Source organism: Trichosurus vulpecula, chromosome 3, assembly GCF_011100635.1.
Source record: "Trichosurus vulpecula isolate mTriVul1 chromosome 3, mTriVul1.pri, whole genome shotgun sequence".
NCBI classification, from domain to species: Eukaryota; Metazoa; Chordata; class Mammalia; order Diprotodontia; family Phalangeridae; genus Trichosurus; species Trichosurus vulpecula.
In genome coordinates, this window is record NC_050575.1 from 16,953,255 (window position 1) to 16,980,230 (window position 26,976).

Sequence of the window (26,976 nt, forward strand, 5' to 3'; positions counted from 1 at the left end):
ATTTGGGAAAGGCTTTCTGTAAAAGATGGGATTTTAGCTTGGACTTAAAGGAAGCCAGGGAAGCCAATAGGCAGAGATGAGGAAATAGGGTGTTCCAGGCATGGGGGACACCCAGAGAAAACACCCAGAGCTGAGAAGAGGACAGACAGAAGCAGCACATATTTCCAGAGTGTGTGAGGAGAGGAAGCTCATACCTCTGATGCTTTCAGAGCAGCAGATATCCCTTGCTGTTCCTGGTTCCTTGCTTTTGCATTCAGGGCTCTGCTGGTGCTACCAGATGCTGCTTTCCTGAACGCTGTTCTGATACTCTATTGGTTGCTGCCAGATCCTGCTCCAATGTAGTGTCCAATGTAGAGAAGGCTTTCTTAGCCTAGGCTGAGCGAAAGCCTTCCTACTTCTGTTTCCTGGGGCCTGCTGTCTCCTGGGTCGAATGTTCTTAACCCTTGGTGCTGCAATCTCTGGAATAAAAAGCACACTTTTCTAAAAGTCAGTAAGTATGCTAATGCCTTCTGGCCTATCCATTCCTTTCAACTGTTGTAGTCTTGTGGGTGTAGTGATGAGTCCCTGACATCTGGCCCAAACTGATGATGGCTCTCCAATACACTTCCCTAATTTGCACTTTTTTTTTGCAAGACAGGCCACAAACTAGCAATGATCATTTTCCCAATAACCACAAAGGAGCTCTGGGGTTTAGGGCTTCCCTAGATTTCAAGTTTATCCCATTCACCTACATAAATTAGTACACTGGGAAAAGGGACTGAGGCCAGGAGGCTCTGCTAATCTCTCTGAGAATTCCTGACCTTTAAATATGTAAATATGGCAATTTGGAAGCGTGAAAGGAGCTTTGCTTTACAAGTTTATGTCTGTAGAAATTTATTGAGCATCAACTCATAAGAGTCCCTGTTGTTTCACCCCTGACAAAAGGCAGGGACTGTACTGTTGTTTTTTTCTTTGTTCCCCCAATACCTAGCCCAGTGCCTGGCACAAAGTAGGGACTTCATAAAGGTTTGTGAACTGACTGATTGAAATCATAAGTGACCTAACAGTCAATGAAGGCCCTCCAAAGGCTGAAAGCAGTTATTCAACAACGAAATGAGCTAAAATGCAAAATCAAGATCATATATGTCTAGAAAGGAGGGGACCTGGTTCCGTAGCAAGAGTGAAGGACAATAGGCTGGATGCCACCCTCTCATTCTGACATCAATATATAATGAACCTAAGGATTCCAGGGCTTCAGTTCTAGAATAGAGTTGGTTCACAGAAGTTCTCTGAGACTTAGCCAAGAGCTAGCTGCTCAGCCTGGATCCCCTGAGTCAGCAGAATTTTAAAAGGCTAGTTTCATATCCTGAAGCTTGGGATGCATTGCTCCACTAGCTTAAATACCACTGTTTCCGAGGGACAGAACCTGGAGCTTTGCCCCAGACTGAAGTTCACCCAATATTATTGTCCACCCCAAAGGCAGAAATTGCTTCATTTTTCTCTTTGTAACCCCATATGCATTTAGTACAGGTTTTTTGATTGATCAAGGAGCAGGGAAATTTACCTCCGGATAGGAAATTTAAAGGGCTGAGGTGGGAATGGGCTCTTATTGAGAGAGAAGACTAAAGGGGGCGTGGAGTGGGGTGGGGTGGGCGGAGCATCAGCTTCTGTTTACTTAGCAGAGTTCCTCCAAGAAAAGAGATTGGTCAAAATATGAGTTATCTGATAACTTCCTCTAGTGAGGGCAGCCTTCTCAGCAGCAGTCTCATGGTGATCAGTGGTCTTCTCCACATTGGGCAAGTGTCCTGAAGTCTCTGTGTCCCCCTCCTCCTCCTCTTCCTCTGAAGATACCTTCTCTGCTGTTTGCCCAAGGTGCTAACGGGTCTTAGCTATGGCTCTGCTGAGGCAAGTCAAGTGGTTGAAATATAAAAGCAGGAAAAAGGCAGCTGCAGCAACCCATCCTAATGAAACCATCAGCCTCTCTCTCTCTCTCTCTCTCTCACTCTGAGGCTGCTCTAGACTGTGCATCTTGAGTGAAGGAGGGACAACAGATGGCCTTCTGACTGCACTGGCGAGATAGTCAAACCAACAGCAACAACCAACAACAACATGCCAGAGAAAGACTCCTAGTCCATTAGGGGGGTATCCTCTATAGATTATGTAGAGGCTATAGATGAGAACTGCACAGAATGAAACAGTATGGAAAGGTGATTCCCATTGATGAAGGAAGTACCAAGTCAAAATTTCTTCAGAATCCATCCTCTGGAGCATGAATAGGGGACACTGACCACAGGTCAGTGGCTCCTCACAGCAATCCTACTTTTCACTGCAGGAACAGTGTTATCAATTGGTACCTGTTTCAGACTGTTCAGACCGTTGCAGATTTTTATGTTTCTTCCCATTTTACAGAAGAGGAAACTTAAAGCCCAGTCCAAGGTCACATGGCTAGTAAGTATGAAAAGTCACAAAGTTTGCTGCATGAAATCCCTGCACAGCCCTCCCTCACTTAAATCAAAGTCAACCGCAAGTCATGTCATCATTTCCCTGATGTCATGGTCCTCTTTGAGAACAAAGGACAAACACAACAACATGAAATCCCCAAAATTAAAAAAGAAATTTGCAGGAATTTCAAAGACTTTCTAACCCTAAGTCAGATAGAAGCTTGGCATAGAGATATTGGTTTTTTGTGAGCAGTATACTGAAATTTACAAATAGGCTTAATGCCTGTTGGTCCTATTTAATTAACAAGCTGTTCTGTATTCCAGAAGAACTTGAGCCATTTAGATGAGAGTCCCCTTGTGGAAAGGAGAAACCTATCATAGCTATATTTTTGAGGATGGACAAACTCAGTTTCTGGGTTCTAAGCTAAAGAGAGATGGCTGAGCTCATTCTTCTTCCTCTTAAGAAGAGTAGTATCATAATCTAGTGATTTCCCTCTGAGATTGATTACCTGCCATTTTAGTGAATATATCTTATATGTATGATTTGGTTTTTGCATGTTATCTCTTGCATTAGTCTATGAGTTTTTAGGGCAAGATTTTTTTTTTTGGTCTTTATATCCTTAGAGCTTAGCATTGTACATGGCAAATTTTAGGCGCTTAAAATAATTTTTTGTTGACTTACTGAATGAAAGGACTCCAGCTGAGACTAGAAGCCAGGAGCAGGCAGAAGCTTCACAATGTCTTGCCCAGACCTGGCAGCGACCAGCAATGACCACGGGATTGGGGAAAGCATCAGAATGTAATAGTCATGGGAAACCAGACTGCTTTGAAGAAACTGTGCACCATGTCAGACCAGCGAGGAGCAGCAGGTCCAATGAGAGTGATGCAATAACACCAAAAGATTTTGATGTCCCTGAAGTTTTGGAGATCCCTCCACATATGCACCTTGGTAACATGTGTTCCCTACATGTATGGTGTTCCACACATGTGTTCTGGCCACTTAGATTTTCTAGGTGCTGTCACTCTTCCTACTGATATGTATAGACAAAGGAGAATGTGCCTCAGGTTTACGTGGGGATAGGGAGAAGAATGTTCTATTAACTACTTTTCTGTTTCATTAAATGATTTCAAAATATCTAATTGTGTTCTCTGACTGACTTAGTAAAAGTAAATCCATAGGTGAGCTGGGGTTTTTAAGTCGAACCCACTAAGTGTCTTGATCTAGGGTAGATTTCCTGGGGTCTTTACATGTATAGAGAGGAGTTGTGTGCAAGGTGCTACACATTTAAATACAAGGTAATTTTTTTTTGATAACAGAACACAAGCTCCACCTCCAATGATCACAACACACTTCATTTCCATCTTTAACTTTCAGAATTCTTATATTCTTTTAAGGCTTAGCTCAGATCAGAGACAATAAGGTACAGTAGAAAGATCACTGGAGTTGGAGTCAGATTAGAATCCTGGCTAAACTCTTTATGACTTGTATGACCTTGGGCAAAAACATTTAAATCCCCCAGGCCTTTGTTATAAAATGAAGGGTTGGATTAAGTGACTTCTGAGATCCCTTTGATCTTTAAATCTATGGTCCCATTATCTTGTGATCAAATGCTCCTCCTCCAGGAAGCCTTACCTCATTCTCTCTCTCTCATTTCTCTCATTTCGTTGGAGTAGGAAACTCTAGAGTGAAGAAACTACCATTGTACTTCTGCATCTTCTCTGTGATTTATAGTCTAAAAGAATTGTCTAAAGCACTGAGAAGTTATTTATCAAGGGTCACATAGCTGATATGAGAGCAAGACTTGAACTCACATCTTCCTGGCTTTAAGGCCAGCTCTCTGTTACACCAAGCTGTCTGGTTATGTTATGATTATGATTTACACTGTATTCTTGGGAGTAATCTGGAAGACCCCTGGAATAAGACTGTACTTTTTAAGATCTCTACAATCCCAGTGCCTAGAATGATATGTTGCATGTAGTAAAAATGGAATTGAATTGATTAAAGGAACTAGCGATGTTCAGCCTGAACAAGATCAGAAAGAAAGAATCCCATCTTTGCTTTATTCATCTTGGTCCCAGAGAGCAGAATTAAGAAGTATGCGGAAGTTGCAGATTTCAGTTTGAATTAGGGGGAACTCCCTAATGATTAGGGACATTCAACAGCTGAATAGACTGTCTCAGAAGGTATTGGCTTCCCCATCACTGGAGGTGTTCAAGCAAATTCTGGCTGACCATTTGTTGGATATATCACAAGGGGAATACTGATTCTGGTTTGTATGGGACTAAATGACCTTTGAGATCCCTTCCCATTCAAAGATTCTTTGAATCCATGAAATACCACAATGTGAGTAATCAAAAACATGGATAGTCAAGAGTTAAATTATACTCTTCACCCAGAAGGATATTTGCTCTTCAACTTATGCTGCTAGGAAAAAGACATACACCTTCTAAGCAGGGAAAAAGATTAGCCATGATCTGTTGAGTTCATGTAGAATGACAGGATGTCAGATCCTTATGTGACAAAGATTGCACAGGCTGGGAAGGGATGGAGAGATTTTGATCTGCACCAAAGGAGGGAAAACTCACTCTGGTAAAATCACAGATCCATTGAAATATTGAAGTAGGCAAGTCTCATGTGTTAGTTAAAACCCACGGTGTCACTGAATCACTCTGGGTGAAGCTATGACTTACTTGTTCTAGCCATTCTAGAAAGCAATGTGAAGCTTTGCCCCCAAAGCTTCTACATTAGACCTACCCTTCAATCCAGCAATAGCAGGACTGGGCTGATACTGCATGTACCAAAATATTTATGGCGTCTCTTTTTGTTATAGTAAAGAGCTGGAATCTAAAAGGGCGCTCATTATTTGAGATCATTGCAACGACCAAGCATGATTTCAAAGAACTAGGGATGCTACATGCCACTCATCTCCTAACAGAGGTAATGGATTCAAGATTCAGAAGAAGACATATTTTGGATAGGACCAACCTGGGGATTTGGTCTGCGTATTTGTTGCAAGCGAGGTTTTGTTTATTTGTTTTAGGCAGGGGAATGTGGAAGGAGAGATGAGCTAGGGTTGTTGTTCAGTCGCTTTTTCAGTCGTGTCTGACTCTTCATGACCCCATTTAGGATTGTCTTGGCAAAGATACTGGAGTGATTTGCCATTTCCTTCTCCAGCTCATTTTACAGATGAGGAAACTGAGGCAAATGGGGCTAAGTGACTTGCCCAGGGTCACACAGCTAGTAAATGTCTGAGGGCCAGATTTGAACTTATGAAAATGAGTTTTCCTGACTCCTGGCCTGGCACTCTACCCATTAAGCCATCTAGGTGTCAGAGCTAGAGATAGGGTAGTCAAAAAAAGAATAGGAAAAAAAAGGGTCACTGAAATAAAATGCATAGAGGAGAACAGAATGAGGGCCAGAAAGAACTGCAGACAAGCAGTCTGGCTTTGAAAGTTACATATTGAATTTATTATATATTCCATATATTTTAAAAGACAAACAAGTTATACACAATAGAAATCTGCAGTTTCATGAACAATCCTATTTCTATTCTATTCTTTATATGGAAATGCCCATTTAAGTGTCCAGTTGAAAGTAACACAGTAGATGAAATCATCAAACCTTACCTAAGGGACACAAATACCTTATCCTAGGACTCCCCCACCCTGAATGGAAAGTGTTTCCTTCCTCATGGACTTCACCTCCCTACTGGTTCCTTAAGATGCATCTAAAGATTTCCAGTTTTCTCAGAACTACTTTCTTGTGTGAAATTAGAACAATAGGAAATAGAAAAGGTGACCAGCGATCTTCTAAGTTTCTCTTCCTTGGCACCGGCTGGCTGAGCTGTCTATCAGGCCATTGAACGGCAGTTAGTAGTAGGAGGCTACTTGGATTGCGTGGGTTCCCCCTGCCAAACCATTGACCCTAGATATTGCAGGAAGTGCCCTAACATTTGGCTTCCCTGACGCATTCTCCTATGTGGAAATTCACAGGAAGCTGGGAGGAAATTTTAGAAAGGAAGAAGGGCTCACAGTTGGCTAGAGGAGTAGAGAGTGATTTGGACTTCCAGGAAAACTACTGAGCGAAGCCTGAGGTTGCAGAAACGATACCGATAGCTAAGGCTTTGGAAATGGAAGGACCCTGGTCTGTAGTGGTATTTTGAGCTACGACACAGTATGTCACAAAAAGGCCTCTAAAGTATTCATCTTTTTTTTTAAACTTCAGAATCAGATAAGCAAATATATTTGGTGAAAACTGGGAGCAAAAAGTTCAAGGAAGACATATGGTGTGGATTCAAAGTAAGGATATTGGTACCACTGAGAATATAGCTACATAAGAGACAAGAGGATGATTTTCATACTGAGAAAGGGAAGGGGTTCCAGATGAGAAGAGATGGGAGTTCTCAAGCATTCAGCACCATCCTGACTAGCTTTTCATAAGCCGATATACCTGTTGCTGTCTTCATGCCCTGCCACCAACACTTCCACTTCTCTGTCATCTTTTCCCCCAGGGAGATGAGGACATGTTGTTTTTCAGCCCCCGTGGCTATGCTGTTCTCTTCCTCATCAAACACTCAGAAATCCCTCTACATAGTCTTCATATGTGCCCTAGTCCTTAATCTTGGCTACCTCCTGTAGCATTGGCAGAAAGTCTTCCAAGTCTAACACTTTCGCATTAATTTTGATCGCTTTTGGGATTCCTCAAGCCTCTGAGCACTTCAGCATTGGCAGGGTTCTGGCCCAGGGACTGCATCATCTTCCCACACTGGCTGCATAAGATCTTCCCATCCCCTGTTTGGTCAAACAGCTGGAAGTTCTCCTTGGATTCTTCGGTCTGATCCTCTGTGAGGTTACGTATCTTGGCTGTACAATTCAATTCTCCTCTTTCTGCTGTAATCTAAATAAAATCTGTGATCTAAATTCTTCAGTGAGGGTCATGTCTCTTTGGAGAAGGGAAAGATCAACATCAGTGACTGAGGGGATGAGGGAGGGAATACAGGGAGGTCCCCATGGAGTGGAGGATGAGATACACTGCAGAATGGAGGAAAAGGATGGTTATCACCTGCTGGGACTTGAGAAGAACCATAGCTGGAATGACAAAGGAGGATGCCACTCTGTACAGTCAACAAACCAATTAATCAGTCAATAAGTGTTTATTAAGCCAGATACTGTCCTAAGCACTGGGAATACAAAGAAAAGGCAAAAACATTCTAATGGGGAAACATCATGTGAACATATAGATACATACAAGATATAGAGTAAATACATACAAGGTAACCCTGGCAAGTCACTTAAACCCTGCTTGCCTCAGTTTCCTCATCTGTACAATGAGCTGGAGAAGGTAATGGCAAATTACTCCAGGATCTGTGCCAGGAAAACCCCAGATGGGATCATGAAGAGTGGGATACTACTGAAAATGACTCAACACGAACAAACCTTCGGCACCATTAGGTGGGATGAGGGGAATGTCTCCTGGAGTGGGTGGCACTTGTGCACAATCTTGAAGGAAACCAGATATTCTAAAAGGCAGGGAAAAGGAGAGAGAGAACAGTCTGGTTTCCTTCAAGATATTCTTGAAATAATATTTTTAAGTTTTTAAGTCGCCGTGTTTCTAACTTGGCTCCATTATGGTTATAGAACCCAGATAGAGGAGGCAGACATAGTAGTAGCTCAAGAGACCATGGTGGTGCCTACCCCAATGAAGGTCAGACAGATGAACTACAACACAATAGAACCACAAAATTGCTGCCACTTCCCGGGAGCCAAAGAGGAATGATGTGGAGAATTCAAGGGAGGAAAGGCACAGGACTTCAGAAGGAGACAAGCAATGAAAAACCACACTAGAGTGTATGCAGCGTGGCTGGGAGCACTATGTAAGATGGGTCTGTCTCTGGGGATGGGTTACTCTCAGGCAAATATTTTTAGATCCACGAGCTCTAGTATGGCTTCTTGTCACTTGCCAGTAGATAAGCCTTTCTTCATTGTGCCTCACAAACCATGTGTTTGCAAAGGAAGCTGATGACACCTTTAAGGGGATGTTCTCAAAATATTTTGGTAGAGGCAATAAACCCAAGAAGTGAAAAATCAACCTCCCTGAGATATACCCAGGCTCTTTGTCTCAAGTGTTGTTGCATTTCTAGGAATGCTCAGACTTAGCATTGTGCCTGGGACATAAGTGCTTTAGAAAGCTTGTTGACTTGACTCCTTGGCTTGAAAGCCCCACTGGCCAACCTGAGACTGATAAAGACGTAGTGTGGGACAGTGGAAAGAGTCAGAGGAATAGAGGCTCTAGAGTGAGAGGAGCTGAGTTCAAATCCCACTTCCAATGCTTCCTGCCTATGAGATCTTGGGTCGCTCTCTGGGCTTCATGTTCTTCCTCTATAAGATAAGGAGGTTGGACTAAATAGCCTCTAAGGTCCCTTCAAGCTCTTCTGACTGACATCTCAGCCAGCCAGTAACAATGAGAGAGAGAAATGCAGGGAGAGAGGGAGTAGTCACAACATGACGGCATACACACAGCACATAGCAGAACTAACCGTATGTAAGGTAGAAATTGCCTAGTGTCTCCTCATCGTACACATTATGAAATTGAGGCCCAGGTTAAGTGACTTTAATTCAGCTCAAAGCCCTACTATGTTCAAGGTACTGTCAGATGTTAGAAATATGATGGCAAAACAAAATGGTTCCTGCATTCAAGGAGCTTTCTATATTCTTTAAAAATAAATTTTTATTGATTTAAAAAAAATCATCAGAATTTCTACCAATATCCCTTCCCTTCCTCCCTCTCAGAGAGCCATTCCATATAATAAATTGATTTTTTTGGAGAAAAAAAATTTAAAAAGAAGAGAAAAAAATTAGGAAAATTAATAAATATATTTAAGAAGTCTGAAAATATAGGCAATGTTCTACACCTCTGGACCTCCAACCTATGCAACACAATGGAAGTAGGGGTGTTTTTTCCCATATTTCTTCTTTTGGTCCATACTTGGTATTTTTAAAAAATTGTGACATTCACTTGGGATCATTTTGTGGTTATTTCCATTTCCCTTGTTGTAGTCTTTGGCTATGTTGTTTTCTTGGTTGTGCTTACTTCATTCCACATTAGTTTATGCGGATTGTTCCATGCTTCTCTGTCTTTGTCCCATCTGCCATTTTTTATGGCACAATAATATTCCTCACTCATGTCCCATAATTTGCTTTGCTATTCCCCAACCAGTTGGTATCAACTTTGTTTTTCCAGTTCTTTGCTATCACAAAGAGTGCTGCTAAAACTATTTTGGTGTAAACAGGGACCTTCTTCTGGTCAATGGTCTCCTTGGGGCACACAGACTATAGTCACTTTCTTTGCAGAATTCCAAATTGTTTTCCATCATGGTTATACTGACATATACATAAATACATGTGTATGTATATATACATATAGTCATATATATATGTAGATATGCAAGGACCCTATATTTTCATGTGTGGTAGAGGAGAGGGGAAGGGAGGGAGATGACAGGTTTACAAAAAAGTTACATGAAATATATGCAATGTAAACAGAAAGTCATTTAGGAAGGGAGGAGTAGGAAAGATCTTATGCAGGAGGTGACCCTTGAAGGTTGCTAGAGGTTCCAAGAGATGGAGGGGATGAGGGAAAGCATCCTAGGCATGGCAGATAGACTGTACAAAGCCATAGCGGCAGGAGATATTATGTACAGGGCACATGGCCAGTTTGACTGAAATGCAGAGTGTCTGATGGAGAATGAGTGTGAAATCAGTCTAGAAAGGTAGGTCGGAGCCAGCTTGTGAAAGGCTTTGAATGCCAAACAGCAAAGTTTCTATTTTGTCTTGGGAGCAATATGAGCTTTTTGAGCGGAGGAATGACGTTGTTAGGGCTGTGTCTTAAGGATATCAATGTGGGAACTATGTGAAGAGTGGATTGAGAGGGAGTTAATGAGAAGAGACATGAAGGTTTGGGTTTTTTGGTTTTTTTTTGGTGAGATTCCAGGTAAGAGTTGTTGAAGACCTGAACTAGGGTGGTGACTGTGTGAGCAAAAAGAAGTGGATGAATAAAGGATATGTGGAGGTAGAATCAACAAAACTTAGCAACTTACTGGAATGTGGGGTGAGGCAGAGTGAGGTGTCAAGGATGACTCCAAGGTTGAAAGCCTAGGGATTGGTGATTTGTTACTGGAGAAATATCTCCAACCAAGTTCATGTAGTAGTTTACTCCTGCCAAATAAACCTATCACAAGGCAAAAATTATAGAGGTAAAACCACTCATTTTATTATGCTTGTGCTCAGGTTCAGAAGGAAGAAAAACAACCCTGAAGAAAGACTAGAGTTTCTGATGAAGAAAAAGAGAGAAAAATAATGGAGATAAAGAGGTCAGGGAGACAGAGAAATAATTTCTTAACATGTGGTAGTCTTTAGGGCCTCAGTCCATAGTGGTCACGCAGGTCTAGTCAAAAAGACTCATTATCTCATGATTCCTTCAATTAAGGTTGAACAAAATAGGTTAGAACAAATTGGTTGGTTGGTTGTTGTCCTTTGTTTTCTTGAAGAGGACCAAAATGACATCACCATGCTAGAGTCAAGTTTCAATGTGTCCAGCTGTGGTTGATCAGACCAATATGAGCCTGGAATGCTTTACCACAGGTCGGGTACAAATAGTCTGTGTGAACATTTGGGGTGAATACTCTAAACTGGAGCATCCTGCATTTCCTTTGAGCTATTTCGATTCTGCTTTGCTCATAGAGCATAGCACCTTCTCTGATGTGGGAATGCCATGCTGAGCGGTCCTGTGCCAGTGTCTCCCATGTCATACAATCAATTCCAAAGTTCTTAAGAAAGACCTTGAAAGTGTCCTTGTATTGCTTCTTCTGACCACCATGTGAACGCTTACACTGGGTGAGTTCTCCATAAAACAATCTTTTTGGCAATTATAAGTTTTGCATTCGAACAATGTGTCCAATCCATCGGAGTTACGCTCTCTGAAGCAGAGTTTTAATGCTTGGCAGTTTAGTTCAAGTGAGGACCTCAATGTCTGGTACCTTATCCTGCTAGGTAATCTTCAAAATCTTCCTAAGACAATTCAAATGGAAGCAATTCAGTTTCCTGGCATGGTGCTGGTAGGCTGTCCAGGTTTCACAGGCATACAACAAGGAGGTCAGCACCACAGCTCTGTAGACCTCCAGTTTGGTAGTCAGTCTAATACCTTTTCTCTCCCATACTTTCCTTCGAAGCCTCCCAAACACTGAAGCTAGCTCTAACAATGCGTGCATCAACCTCATTATCAATGTGTACATCCCTGGAAAGTACACTACCAAGGTAAGTGAACTTATCCACAGCATTCAAAACTTCTCCATTTCCTGTAACTGATGGTTCCACGTATGGATGGTATAGTTCTGGCTGATGAAGCACCTATGTTTTCTTGGTGTTAATTGTTAGGCCAAAATAGCACAAGCAGCAGAGAACTGATCCATACTTTGTTGCATCTCAGCTTCAGAGGCTGCATTGAGTGCACAGTCATCCCCAAACAGAAAATCATGTACCAACACTCCCTCCACTTTGGTCTTGGCTTGTAGCCTTTTCAAGTTGAAGAATTTACCATCGGTGTGGTGGCTGACCTTGAGGCCCTGTTCATCCTCATTGAAAGCAAATTAGTAAACAGATTGCATAGATTTAAACACTGAGTTTGCAAAATCCTATACTTACAAAACTACAAGGCTACATTTTAAAGAAGTTACAATAGACTAATTGGATGGAAGAGATTTACATGCCACAAACATAACCAAGGGCTGGAGTCAGAAATTTGTCCACAAATCTTTTGGGAGGCTTCCTTTCCTTTTGTTTCTTATCTCAGAAATTTCAAAAGTCTTCCCTTGATGCCATCATTCCATGACTCAGGTTTTTAGCCAAGTAAGGTTAGTAATAATAGGAAAAGAGGCTTCAGTTAACCAAATATTTCAGGAGAAATGGCATGATAAAACTAAAGAAAAAGAAAATTTAAAATTCCCATAACATCTTTAATAGAAATAGTTAAAAGTTGGAAATTGGAGGAAGAAATTTGCAGAAAAAGATAATGAGTTCCATTTTGGACACATAGAATTCCAGATGCCTGTGGGAATCCAGATGGAGATGTCCAGCGGGCAGTTGGTAAAGTGGGACTCGAGCTCAGAAGAGGTACTACAAGTAGATGTATACATTTGGATAACATCTGTATAGAAGTGAACCCATGGGAGACGATGAGATCCTTAAGAGAAAGTAGAGAGAGAGAAGAGAAGAAAGTTGAGGAGAGATTCTTAGTGTAGATTCCTACAAAGCCTTTGGGACATGGATGGTGATTCAACAAATGAGATTGAGAAGGAGCAGATCAATAGGAGAACCTAGGAAGGCATTATGAAAATCCAGGGAAGAGAGAGTATCTGTTTGAAGTTTTGGGGATAAGTCTACAGAGTCAAATGCTATAGAGAGATCAAGGAGGGTAATGAGAAAAGGCCGTTACAATTGCAATTAAGAGGTCCTTGGTTACCTAGGAGAGAGCAATTTCATTTGAGCAATGAAGTCAGAAGTCAGATTATAAGAGATAGAAGAGAAGTGAGTAGGATGTGAGTTTACCAATGAAAGGAAAAGGTTATGTAGGACAATAGCTTGAGGGGAAGGCAGGGTCAAATGAAGGATTTTTAAGGACTACTGGAGATAAGGACCTATTTGTAGGCGGCCTGAAGGAGTCAGTGAAAGAGAGAGGAGATTGAAAATGAAAGCTCCAAGAAGGAACTGGAGGCGGTAAGATCAAGGACACAAAAAATGGGTCTTGGTCTTATTAAGGAGGGCTATCATTCCCTCCTAGCCTAGAATAAAGGAATATAGAACTAGGGATAATGTTAAGGGTATTTGTGGCATAAAATCGGAGAGAACCAGGAGCTTCACAATTAGAGCAAATGGTTGGTCTAGTTGTTCTCTGTGTAGACCTGACCCTAGGCCTGCCAAGTTGTGATCATTGCTACAGGGACTAAGGACATTTGAAAGGAACTAGGGTAGCTAAACAGACTTTATCCAGAAAGTGACATTTGAACTTGAAGTTTCAGAACTCTGGGAAAGAGGAAGAGAGTCTATCTATCCCAGCAACGTGGAGGCTGTAGGTGGTTTGGGACAGTGAGGTGGTCCCATCTCTGTGTGCCCTGCTTCCCTGAACCTTGCTTCAAGATGATCAAGGGTTGCTGTTGTTGACAATGGTGACTTGAAGTTGAGGAGAAGCCCCGCCCGAACCTCACCTTGAGAATAGATGGAAATGATGGGTAAGACAATAGTATGGTAGATGAGAAATAAGGCTTCTTCTCTTTAGCTGCTTGAGGGGTGTAACAATGTTGCTTGTAGCTGCTATGGGGGTGTAAGACCAATAACCAATAACTCCAGCACACAGTAGGACTGCTAGCACAAGTTCTTTGATCTGCTTTTCTAAAGGAAAGCAACTTTAAAGGGATCAACAATCTTACTTTAATCATACACACACACACACACACACACACACACACACACATATAATTCACTTAGCTCAGGGGAAGAGTCAGCACCCTGAACTTCAGAACAAAATACAAACAGAAATCACAAGCAGAAATTATATGAACGAAGCAAATAACACAAATCAACAGATAGAGCTTCTGTCTGACCATAGCAATACATACATAGTTACCAGAGAGAAAGAAGCACCAACATCTGGGTTTTCAAAGCCAGGTGGCTCCTTAACGGCTATCCAGAGTCTTATCTGGTTATATCACACAAACACTCTTCCCATGAGTGAGCCCCAAAGCAAAATGCTAACCTCTGAGTATATATACACTTTTTCAGGGTCAGAGGGCATCACAACCCTCATCACCCAAGCTCATGTGACTTAAGCAGGTCACATGGGTCTATTAATGGATGGGAAAGATTTTCCCATCCAGCAAAAAATACATTAACAATACAAGGGGTTAGTTCAAAGCCCTGACATTTAACTGAAAAATCAGATGATAGCTTCCCCTCCTCCTCCTCCCCAGCATGGGAAAAGGAAGAGGGACAGTGACAGGGTCAGGAACAGAGGACCTGTCCCTCCTCACATGCTAGCCCTCCAAATATCTACTTTTGACTGTAACCTTTTCAATCCTGGTGATTCAATCCTCATTGTTTAATATAGAAAAAGATAAGCTGGTAGTGACCTAAATCCCAACTGACATGAGTTAGTGAATGTGGCTTAAGACGAGATTTGGGAAGAGAGAAGTATTTCCCTCCCCTCCCCTTTTTGACCTAATGAAAAAACACTTAAGCACTTATTATGTGCCAAATACTGCTTAGCAATTGAGACACCAAAAAAAGTGAGACAGCCCCCCCCCCTTCTCAAGAAGTTCACATTCTAATTAGGGGAGACAACACCTAGAGGAGAGGAGAGTTTAGCTGCTGAGTGAACTGAAAGTTTGATGGGTGGCATTTGGCAGGTGCCTTCATCCTCCTAAATCTACTTGTCCCTCCCTTGTTAAATGTTGATAATAACACCTGACCCTCCTTCCTGCAGAGGTTGTGGTGAAGCATCAAGCCAGATAATGTATGCAAGAATGCTTTGCAAAGTATAAAGCAGTATATAGCTATAATCATAGTTCACATTTATAGACCACTTTACAGTTGTTTACAAAGTGCCTCATCGACATTATCTCATTTGAGTCTGTGAGGAAAAGAACAATTATAGTTCATGTTTACTTACTTTTCCAGAGGGAGGTGGTTTACATCTTCCAGTCAAGTGTAACCCTGAGTGGGTCTATTCGTTCAAGCCCTCATTTCAGTGGACTCCCCCAACTGTTAGCCATCAGGGATTAGCACCTGAGTTCCATTTAACCCATTAGCATCAATTACTTTTCACAAAGGGGTATATATTTCAAAGATATAGCTGGCATCTAAGTATAAACATTTCCTCAGACACTTGGTGGCCACACTCTCTCCTATACCACCTCAGTCTCTGGTTTAGGGCAATTTTTCACATAGCATTGGTCACACCATTGCTACTGGACAAGCCCTGATCTTAGTGTAACAACCACGAGCAAGGGGATAGCTGGTCACAAAAACCATGGGATTTGTAGTTCTCCCCAGTTTGGGAAGGGGGGAAACTAACACAAGATCATCCCTTAGACAAAAGGGCAAAGGTTTATCACATATGGACTCTGGTGAGGGTTGGGGACTCTCCAGGAGAAAGAGGAGAGGTGAAGGAGCCATCCTACAGCGGCAGTAGCACCAGCCAATGTCTACCATATCTGCATTTTCCTTCCTCAAGACCATTAGAAATGACTTCTAAATGAACAAGCTGAAAGTTGGTTGCCTAAGTTTTTATCCAGGGTACTCAATCCTGGGTGCTTCTTACCCTACCCTTGTCTTATTTCTGTTTAGTTGTGTTTCTTTTTTAAAAATTAATTTATTTTAAACTTAAATACTAAAACAAATACAGAGTAAGAAAAAAGAAATATTATAAACTTAAATATTAAAACTTAAATACAAAATAAAAGAAAAAGAAGCATTGCCATGTGCACAGCAGAACATAAGAGAGGATTCAAAGTATACAGCAACAAATTTCTATTTTAAGAAAGCCTATATAAGTACTACACATTGTGTTTGGAACTTTTGTTTGCTTCCTTGTAAGTTTTCTTTTGTTCTCTGCTGGGCACTTTTTACTTTGTTCTTCCCCTCCCGCTCCAAAGCCACAATGAAGTGTGGATATATTTGTGTGTGTATATGTGTGTTTATACATCCTTCCACATATATGTACACACATACATACACTTGCATACACACATATACTTAGATATCTATAATTATACTCATATATAGATATATACTCATATGTATATATCTATACATTCATATGCATCTGTGTAAGACCCTACTATACTTGTTTGTCCTCTGTTTCTCTGAGGGTGGATAATGTCTTCCTTCATAGGTCCAAGTCTTTCACTATATTTCTAAGTCCACCAATTGATCATTTCCCATACCACCACAATAACCCAACTCTACACTGTCTACTTATTTCACATAGTCTAAAGCAATATTGACTAATATGGTTGACATAGTATAGTTTCCCTATTTTTGTCTTCTGATTAAATCAATTTTAGCTTTAACTTTGGCTGAGATCATGATTACTACACCTGTTTTTTTTCCCTAATAGATTCTATTTCTGATCTTTATTTTATGTTTGTGTGTATATCCTATTTCCTATCCCTCCCAACTCCTCTATTTTACTTCTTGTGTTTGTCCTTTGTTCTCAAAGAGGACCATGCCATCAGGGAAAGGATGACATGACTTGCAGTTGACTTTGATTTGAGTGAGGGAGGGCTGTGCAAAGTCACCAGCATCACTTTCTCCTCCAGAGCCATCTGGGTCCAGTGACCAGATATTCATCAGGATGACTGGAGATGGCCCGGGATGCAATGGGAGACCCTGGCCCTTTTAGGCTAAGGCCTTCTCATGTACTCACTTAGAGTGAGGCAACACCCATTCAGTGAATAGGCCTCTTTAAGAAATGAGTCAAGGGATGGCTCCTTTAGTTAGAAAAAAAGAAGAAAAAATCAGTCTGGGAGGGGAAAACCCTGAGGGTTGCTGTTCCAAAAAGAAATGGTTACCAATACATTGCCCTCCTATTACTTAACCTACCCCCCCTCAAAGATCCCTCCCTTATCCTCTCCCCCCTGCCTATCCTCTAAGCCTTTTATTTCTTTCTGAATTTAGAAGGCTTTTATGCCTACACACACACACACACACACACACACACATATATGTATGTATGTATGTATGTATGTATGTATGTATTATTCTCTCTTTAACCCACTTCTGATGAGAGTAAGGTTCCAGAACTACCAGCCCTCCTCCCTATCTAATTCCTCTGTGTCAGTTCCTCCTCTTTTTACCTGTTCTAGACACTTTACTTTTTAGTATTGCATCATACTCAACTCTATCCCAATCTTTCTTTCTAACTACCCAATTGCTACTAACAATCTTAGGCATACAATTTATGTTTCCTCATATAAAAAGCAAACAGTCCATCCTTACTGAGTCCCTTGTAATTAGTCTTTGATGTTTACCTTATATTTCTCTTGGATCTTGTATGTCAAATTTCCTATTGATTTCAGGTCTTTTTGCAACAAAATCCTGAAAAATCTGGCAATTTGTTGAATATCCATTTTTTTTTTGTTCAGGATTATGCTTAGTTTTGCTGGGTATGATATTTTCAGCTGCAACCCCAATTCTCTTGCTCTTCAATATATAGTGTTCCAAGACCTGCAGTTTTTCAGTGTCATTGCTGCTAGGTCTTGTGCTTAGTTGTCTTTCTAAAGATTGTTAAAGCATACATTTGCCAGATTTAATATTATTTCTTATAAACACCTGTGGTCCCCTCTGTCCTTATGTTGACTAGTGTCTGTGACATGAAAGCACAAGGGGAAACACACTGGAGAGTGACTTTTCCCTAGAGCAGGGCTGGGAGCTCAATTTCAGCTATCATTAAGAGTTTTGCTCTCTAATTGGGGGCATAAGCATGAGTCATTTCATAACTACATTTCCCAGTAATGAATGTGGAATGTATTTTATAAATCTGTCCTATAGATACAAATTAATGTTGTACTAGTTTTTGTTGTTGCTGGTGGTGGTCCTTCAAGATAGGTGAGGTCTTGACTTGTGCACGAATCGTATATAAATGAGGCAGAGTTGCACAGTCATCAGCTTCTCTCTTCCAGAGTCATCCAAGTCCATTGGCAAGACAAAAGTCAGGATGACTGGCAAGGGCCCAGGATGCAGTAGAGGATGAGCTTGGCATCTTCAATGTCAACTACCACTGGGCTGAAGGTTGCTTGGTGAAGGTCGTTCCTTGATCTTCTGGGCCACAAGGCTTGACTGGTTAGCTGCGAACTCCAGCACAGACTCCACTCCTGGACCTCCTGGTGACTCATACTCCCGTCCTTGTGATACTAACAAAGTCATAGCCTCCAATCTCTTCCACCTAAAACTAAAGAAATGCTGAGGCAAAGAGTGAAAGCCCAGGTTCACAGGCCACATATAGACCTAGAATTGGGAGAGCCTGAGGCCCCTCCCCTTGTCTCTTTTAAGGAATGCAGAAAAGCAGGACCAAGTCCTTTTAAAGGAGACACTATTCCTTATCAGCATGAGTTGATAGAAGGCTGGAAAAAAGGACTCTGGATCTCCATAGGAGAGGGACAGCATATCATTAAAAAAATCATACCTTAGACTTGTTATAGAAAATAGAGATAGAAAAGTCATCCCAACCCTAAAAAAAGAAAAGTCACCCCAATTGCCCTGCCAAAAAGCAAAAAAAAAAAAGTCATACAGGAAGGAAGGAAGGAAGGAAGGAAGGAAGGAAAGAAAGAAAGAAAGAAAGAAAGAAAGAAAGAAAGAAATAAAGAAAGAAAAGAAGGAAGGAAGGAAGGAAGGACCAAAGGATTGACTTAGTGCTTACTGGTGCTAGACACTGTGATAAAAGCTGTTGATACAAATACAAAGCAAAAAGAATGCCAGTCACTGTCCTCCAGGAGCTTAAGTTCTAATGAGGGAAGATACACAAAAGGAGGAGGAGGGGTATAAAGGCTGCCTTGGTAGGGAATATGGTTTTTTAGTCCAGAGGAAGTCAGCACAGGGCCAGCAGAAGAGTAAAGTTAGGCCAGACTTGGCCTGTCTACAAGATGGAAGCTGTAGGAAGAACTCTCTAGTGGGAGAAGGGGACAGGTGTTGTGGAGGGATAGTCCATGGTGAGTGGGCCACAATGGTGATAGGCTGTTCCTGAGTGAGGAGGCCCTAGGCGCTGAGGGAAGCTCCAGGATGGGCCAGCAGTAGAAGGGGCAGGTTCTGAAGGAATGTTCTAGGGAGGCTATAGGGCAGAGGAGGTTTAGGAAGAGTGAGGCATAAGGAGAGATGGAAGTTACATACAAGAAATTGTGGTCAGATAGAGGAAGCTTATCCTCTGTCATAGCTAATACGTGACAAAACTGGGATTTGAGGCCAAGTCTTGTGACTGTAACTCCAGTTCTGTTACTGTTCTGTTGCTTTCTTTCTCTAATCTCCTCCAACATCATTTTAAAAATTAATTTATTTTTATTTTTCAACATTCACTTCCACAAGATTTTGAGTTCCAAATTTTCTCCCCATCTCTCCCCTCCCCCACCACAAGATGGCAAACATTCTCATTACCCCTCCCCCAACCTGCCCTCCCTTCTATCACCTCCCCCCCCCTTTCCTTATCTCCTTCCTTTCTATTTTCTTGTAAGGCAAGATAGATTTCTATACCCCATTGCCTTTATATCTTATTTCCCAGTTGCATGTAAAAATGATTTTTAACATTCATTTTTAAAACTTTGAGGTCCAGATTCTCTCCCTTCCTCCCTCCCCACCTCCCCTTCTTTCCTCCTCCCCCATCATTTTTGTAGCCACATATCCAGTTCCGGGGGACAGCTAGGTGGCACCACAGTGCATAGAACCCTGGACCTGGAGTGCCCACTGCCCCAGCTAGCTCATAGTAAGCACTACATAAATGTTAGCTATTATGATTTGGTTTTGTTATCAGTCCTGGTAGTTATCATTTACTATTCTCGAAATTCCACATTAAAGTTGAGTGCCAGGGGAAATACCAAAAGTGTGTAAGAGGTCTTGAAAAGGGCTCTCACATCGGAGGTGCTAGTCCTCTTTGAATACCCATACGCCCCCAAATTCTTGTATAGGGTCCAGGGGGACTCCTTTGATAAATGTTATGTCCTTTACCTTTTTGTCCCTACAGCCTACGGACTAGGCTTTGGACTGCTCAATACAGAGTTGTGATTTAAAATTTTAGGGGTAACAGGCTGGGGGTGGGGGAAGAGAAAGTTGAGGATGAGGCACTGAGTTCTGAAGTCACAGACTCCAAACCAGGCTCTAAGAAAGAGACCCATCCTTGCTGAAGGCGCAGGGTGAACACAAACGTCTCAGGCCAGGGTGGGGAGGAATAGATTCAGTTGCACGAAGACAAAACCTTGATTGTGCCAGGGATTAAAGAGTTAAGAAGTCCCAATCCTGGCATACGTTAACAGATTGAAATGGTAGCTATGGTGACCACCAAATAGACAAAGACCAAACCATTTCAGTAGTAGCATTCTGCTGATAGAGTCTGCTAATAAATTGCAAATAGAGACTTCAGATTTAGCCTAGCCATTCTAGATGACAAAATAAACAAGTCTTTAAAGGGATATTTTTAATACTTCCAAGCTCAGCCTCTGTGTCCTTGAGGAATAGTAATAATAGCTCACATTTCTTCTGTGGCTTCACAGGGTTGAGAGGTAGAAGTCATAGATCATTTAGTCCAACTCCCTCATTTTTTTGTTTGAGGGGGGAAGGCAGGGCAATTGGGGTTAAGTGACTTGCCCAAGGTCACACAGCTAGTAAGTGTGTCAAATATCTGAGGCAGGATTTGAACTCAGGTCCTCCTGACTCCAAGGCCGGTGCTCTATTCACTGTACCACCTAGCTGCCCCTCCCTCATTTTTCAAAAGAGAAAACTGAGGCCCAGAGAACTTATATTACAGTGGAAAGAAAGATTGTTACCATACAAGCAGTGGATCTGAAATCAGGGGACCCGGGTTCGAATCTTGGCTTGTGGATTTCTTATATGCATCTCCGTGGGCGAGTCACTTCATCTTTTGAGCTTCAGTTTCCTGGAATGTAAAATGGAGATTATAACACCTGAAGCCATTAACTCATGGGGTTTTTGCAAGGGATCAAATCTAATGGGAGATAATATATGTAAAGTACTTTGCAAAACCTTGAGGTACTTCATAAATGTCAGTTATTATTAAGCGGTCTGCCTGCTTAAGGACATAGTAAGTAGCAAAGGCAGGATTCAAATCCAGATCTTCTGCTGCTGCTGTATAAATATCTACCATGGAAGTATGACCTTGAACAAAGTTTCTTTTCCTTTTTTTGGTCTCCCTTTCCTCCTATGTGAAATAAGAGGGTTAGACTGGTAATTTCTAACGTCGTTAATGTTATCTAGTTGCTTTAGTTATATCCAACTATTTGTGACCCCATTTGGGGTTCTCTTGGTAAAGATACTGGAGCAATTTACCATTTCCTTCTCCAGCTCATTTTACAGATGAGGAAACTGAGGCAAACAGGGACAAGTGACTTGCCATGGGTCACATAGCTGGATTTGAACTCATGTCTTCCTGACTCCAGGCCTGGCACTCCATCCACCGAGCCACCTAGCTGCCCCAATTTCTAAAGTACTTTTCAGCTTTAAATCTTCTATAAACAAGGTATGACATGGGATACTGAACTTCCTTAATTCATTAATCCACCAAGCCTGACTGAGGAAACTGAGGCCCAGAGAGGTTAAATGACAAATCCAAGATCACACCTGCCACATAGTAAGTTGCAGAATTGGAACCTGAATTCCTATCCAATGACATCCACAATCTGTAGGCATGTAGCCCATTCTAGCTTTTGGGTGTTATATGAATATTTTTGTACCTATGAATTCTTTCTTGTTATTATTGACCTCCTTGGGGTAGCACTTAGTAATGAGAATGTGGGATTAAAGTATGTGAACACTTTAGTACCTTTTCTTGCAACATTCCAAATTCTTTTTCAGTATGGTTGGGACAATTCACAGCTCTACCAACACTGCCACCTCTCCGCCATTGCACTTCTCCATCTTTTACCATCTTTGGCAATTTGTTAATTTGATTTTTAATGTTTTTTCCCCTCCAGATTACTGCTGATAGTTTGCATTTCTTATTTTAAAAACTTTATATCTTTGACTCACTTATCTCTTGGGTGATGGCTTTATCACTGTCCTATGGATTTCTTAATGTCAGACTTTTATCAGAGATATTTAATGGAAAAAATGTTTTTTCCCAATCCATATTTCTCCTTCCTTTTTAAAGCTGCATTGTTTTTGTTTTTTTTAAACTTTATGTATAAGCTTTGTATAATTAGAACATTATATAAAAGTCTATTTTGACTTTTATAATTTCCTCTACCATGCTTCTAGTTATAGGTTTCCTACCTATCTAAAGTTAGACATATAACTTATTTTCTTATAGCATTTTAATGGTGTGACTTAAATGCTCAAATATTTATCCATTTGTAATTTGTTGCGTCATATAGTATCAGATACAAGTCTATATCTATCTCCCATTAAACTGCTAATGAGTTTTTTCCATAGTTCTGGTTGAATAGAGTTCCTTTCCTTGTATTGTAATTCCTTCCCTTCTAGCTTCTGTTTTTGGGTTTATTGAACTAGATCACTACCTGCATTTCCTTTATATTTTGCTTATATCTAATCTAGTTTGGTGATTTGCTTTTCTATCTTTCATCCATTATCATGTGGTTTGATAATTTCTGCTTTGTAATATAATTTTGAGCTCTAGTCATGCCAGCCTCACTTCTTTCCTACTTAGTTTTAATTCTTTCCCTTCATATTCTTGACCTTTTGTTGCTCCATATTTTATTCCATTCTATAAAGAAGATTTGAAAAAAAAAAAAGGAGAAGATTTGATTGATAATTTGACTGGTATAGTGGGAGCACTGTCCCAACCCTAGCACCCATGCAAGTTAAACTAGTTTTTCCTTAAAAGGTATTGAGATGATCCTTGTGACTTTACTGACTGAGAAGACCAATGGCTCAGGCTATTCAGATCGCTCCCTAATTGCCTAAGTACAAAACAGCCTGGAGGCGCTCCAGACTCTCTCTTTAATGCTTAGCTGGTAAAAATCCATGGGGGACTCTGGCAAGAGAACTTTGCTTAACTAAATCGACTCAAGGTATCCTCGGTGACATCCTTGTTGAATATGTTTCACCTGCTGTGGTTAAATAAATTTCCTTTTGTTAACTGTTGAATGACTGTGGGTATCTCATTTATTATAACATCAAACCTAATCTACCAGGAGAATGGTGAAGTCCAGAACAACTGCTGTAGCCTTAAGCCTGTAGATTATCTTGGTTACTAACATAGCTTTTACTAGGTTGGCATGGCCCCACCATGAACATTGAATCTCTCCAGTTACCTAGGCTTTCAGGAGGTGAATGGGGTCAACTACTTGACACTAGTCTTTGAGAGGCAGACCAGCTCCTCTAGATATGGAACTGTCCCGTGCATGGTCATACTCCTTTCCTCCCCACTAGAATATTTTCTGCCATGCTGTCGCAGCCCCTATACTTTGTTGCTGTGCCACACCTCTAATTGAATTTGCCCTAGGAGTAAATAGTTTGACTAGCTATGGCTCTAGTTAACTGACCTCATAGTACTTTACTAGTTGTAATTCCAAAATCAGAAGTCACTGTATTTCTCCCCTAGCCAGAAGCAATGTTTCTGTCTTTTGAATCACTGTGGCACTTTCTTTATATACCGTACTGTACTTTTTACATCCTGATTATAGCTATTTATCTACATGCATTCTGTCCCCCTTTCCCTTTTGTACTATGAGCTGTGAAAAGACTCAGAACTGTGTGTCCTGTGGACATAGGCATTCCTGAAATGGTCAGGAGAATAAAGTCCATGGAAGGCATTGCATTAATGTTGATAGTGGTATAAATATTTTCTTTTCCTGGTGTTACAGTGAATTGATATAGAAAAAAGGGGGGCGGCATTCACAAAAGTTTTCCTGGGGTCAGGATGTACTAGAGCCATTTTGAACAGCTTCACAAGAGCTGATTGTTAAATTTTCAGCATGAGCATTTACAGAATGCTCAGAAATCAGCCATTGCTACAAATCAGGGTTTGATTTATTGTTTTGTTGATTGTCTAGACTTAAGAAAGTAATGGAGAATTATGTTAATAATCAAGATTCAATTTTAAAATGTGTTGTGCATACATTCTTTTTTTCCATAGAGAAGCAATTGTTGAACGTTTACCAGAACACCGCTGTGGGGGCACAGAAAATACTTAAATTGGTTCTGATCAACCCCTGTCACCTGCACCTCCTCCCACCTCCCATCCTGCCCCCACCTCCCCCAACTCCTGTTGGGTAGAGAATTCATCTCAGTGGTAATCGTTCTTTTGCATTTATGTTTCTTTGGATCAGAATGTTCGAAGCAGGGTTTTCATTAAGCATTTCGTTAATTTGGTGGTTGGGGAGCGTTCATAAGTGTGTGCAGACCTAAGCACAGATCCTTCTTTTCCCTCTGATGCAGACTTTGTCGCATTTATTAATCAGAAGAACGAGTATTTATATAGCACTTTAAAATTTGAGAAGCGCTTTACAAATATCACTTCATTTCACCCTGACAATAACCATGTTGCTATTATTATTCTGACGATTTTCTTTAGGGGAAAAAAAAGCCCCAGATGGGGAAAGAAAAAGACAAGGGATTGTCCATCCTGGTGATGACACGCAATTAAAATCCTGGCGAAAACACACTTATTTCAGTTCTTTGGGAATCTGTGATCTCCTCCTCCGGGTGGTAACGCAGTCTGCCATGCGGTGTGTTTTACAATCATGACCACCCTGGGAGGTAGCTGCTCTTCTTAATCTCCATTTTACAGACGAGGAAACTGAGGAAAACATAGGTCCAGGGTCACACAGAGCTTTGTTCAAGTCCCAACTCCTACACTTAATATGTGACACCAAGCCAATCATTTCGCCTCTCTGTGGCTCAGTTTCCTCATCTCTAATTATTAATGCTTAAATTACCTAACTACCTCATAGGGTTGCTGTACTTTGTTTAAAAAACAAGGACCAAACACTTTAAAGCATGATGCAGCTCTTGTGGAGGGTTTTCTTTCCTGGACTTTCTGACAGTGGAGGAAGAGGGGGAGCTCCTGAGGACCTCTGGGTTGGGGAGGGGTGTCAGGCCCTCTCTCACCTGGGAGGCTCTTACTGCTTCTATCTCAATTATGCCCATTCGTTTCTGCTTCTAGGTGATGGAAACTGGAGATGATTACAATCCTGTGAATTTGAAAAGGTCAGGAGAATGAGTCACCAGAAGTCTGGAAACAGAATGCATGTTGAAATTTGCTGGAAGTCAGATTGTGTGGAGAGAAGTCCTCCCAGCTCTGAGGGGCCAGTCAATCCAGCATCAAGGGCCCAAGGAATGACCTGTAGCACCCAGCCCAATGGTAGCTAAGACAAGGACTCATTCATCGGCTCTCCTGCACTATAATCTGAGGTTTCAACTCACGCTTCCCAGATTTATGAAGAGGAAAATGACAAATGTTGGAGTGGCTGTAGGAAAACAGGCACATTAATGCAATGTTGAAAATGTGAAGTGGTCTGGCCATTCTGGAGAGCAGTTTAGAACCATACCTTAAGATTTATTACATTGTGCATATCCTTTAACTCAGCTATATTACTATTGCATATACACCCAAAGAAATCAAGGAAAGAATAAAAAGACCTAGATACTTAAAAATATTTATAGCTGTTCTTTTCCTAGTAGCAAAATCCTGGAAATTAAAGGGATGTCCTCTTATCGGAGGTCTAAAAAAGCAGAGTATGTGTATGTAAGGGAATATTAGAAGAAAAAACAAAGGGGGCAGTTTCAGAGGAAGTGAAATGGGAAGTGGGGAGACATTTATGAAGAGAAGTAAGCAGAACCAAGACAGTGATTGATGGAATGTCGATATTGTGAAGTAAAATGACTGTGAAAGACTTTGGAATTATGATCAGTGCAATGACAAACTGTGATTCTGGAGTGCCAAAGATGAAGCTACCTTCTGCCTGATAGGTGAGGGACTTAAAATGCACAATGTGACATAGATTTTTTTTCTTTCTTTTTCTTTTGGGGGGGGGGAAGGCAAGGCAATTGGGGTTAAGTGACTTGCCCAAGGTCACACAGCTAGTAAGAGTGTCAAGTGTCTGAGGCCGGATTTGAACTCAGGTCTTCCTGACTCCAGGGCCAGTGCTCTACTAGCTGCCCCAAGACATAGATTTTTGGACATGGCCAATGTAGGAATATGTCTTGTTTGTGCATATTTGTTCTGACGCCTTCCTTTTTTCTTCTTTTTAATTGTTCAACTGGGTTGGGGGAGTGAGAGGAAGAGAAAATTTAATCAGAAAAAAAAATAGTATTTATTTAGAAAAAATCAGAAAAAATAATAAAATTAAATTTAAGGACTAAAGGAAGTGAACTTTTTTTGAGGCAAATGCTGTGTAGAAATGGAATTAAGCCTGAGATGATTCTCCCAAGAGACGACGATGATATGGAAGAAAGTGTGTCTCCAGGCCTTGGGAAGAGATATTTGTGCTATTCTCTTCTTACTATACCTGTGAAGTAAATATCCTTTTGTTTTAAAAAAAAAATAAGCATGATAAAGATTTGAGTTATTATTAATTGGATAATCCTCCTTAAGAAACAATCTTCATAATTTGTTGTGGATGAAATTTTTTGTTACCTTTGTAATGGGTCAATGTTGAAATACCCAGTTACATCTTGATGGCCAAAACACTGATAATGAAACTTTGAATTTCTCTGGTCCGTAGAGGACAGATGCACAGTATGCTGCTAGGCTATGCTTAAAGTCTTCCAGCTGGTTGGACTTCCCCAAGCATGCCCTCCACCAGCATCACCAGATAAGACCACC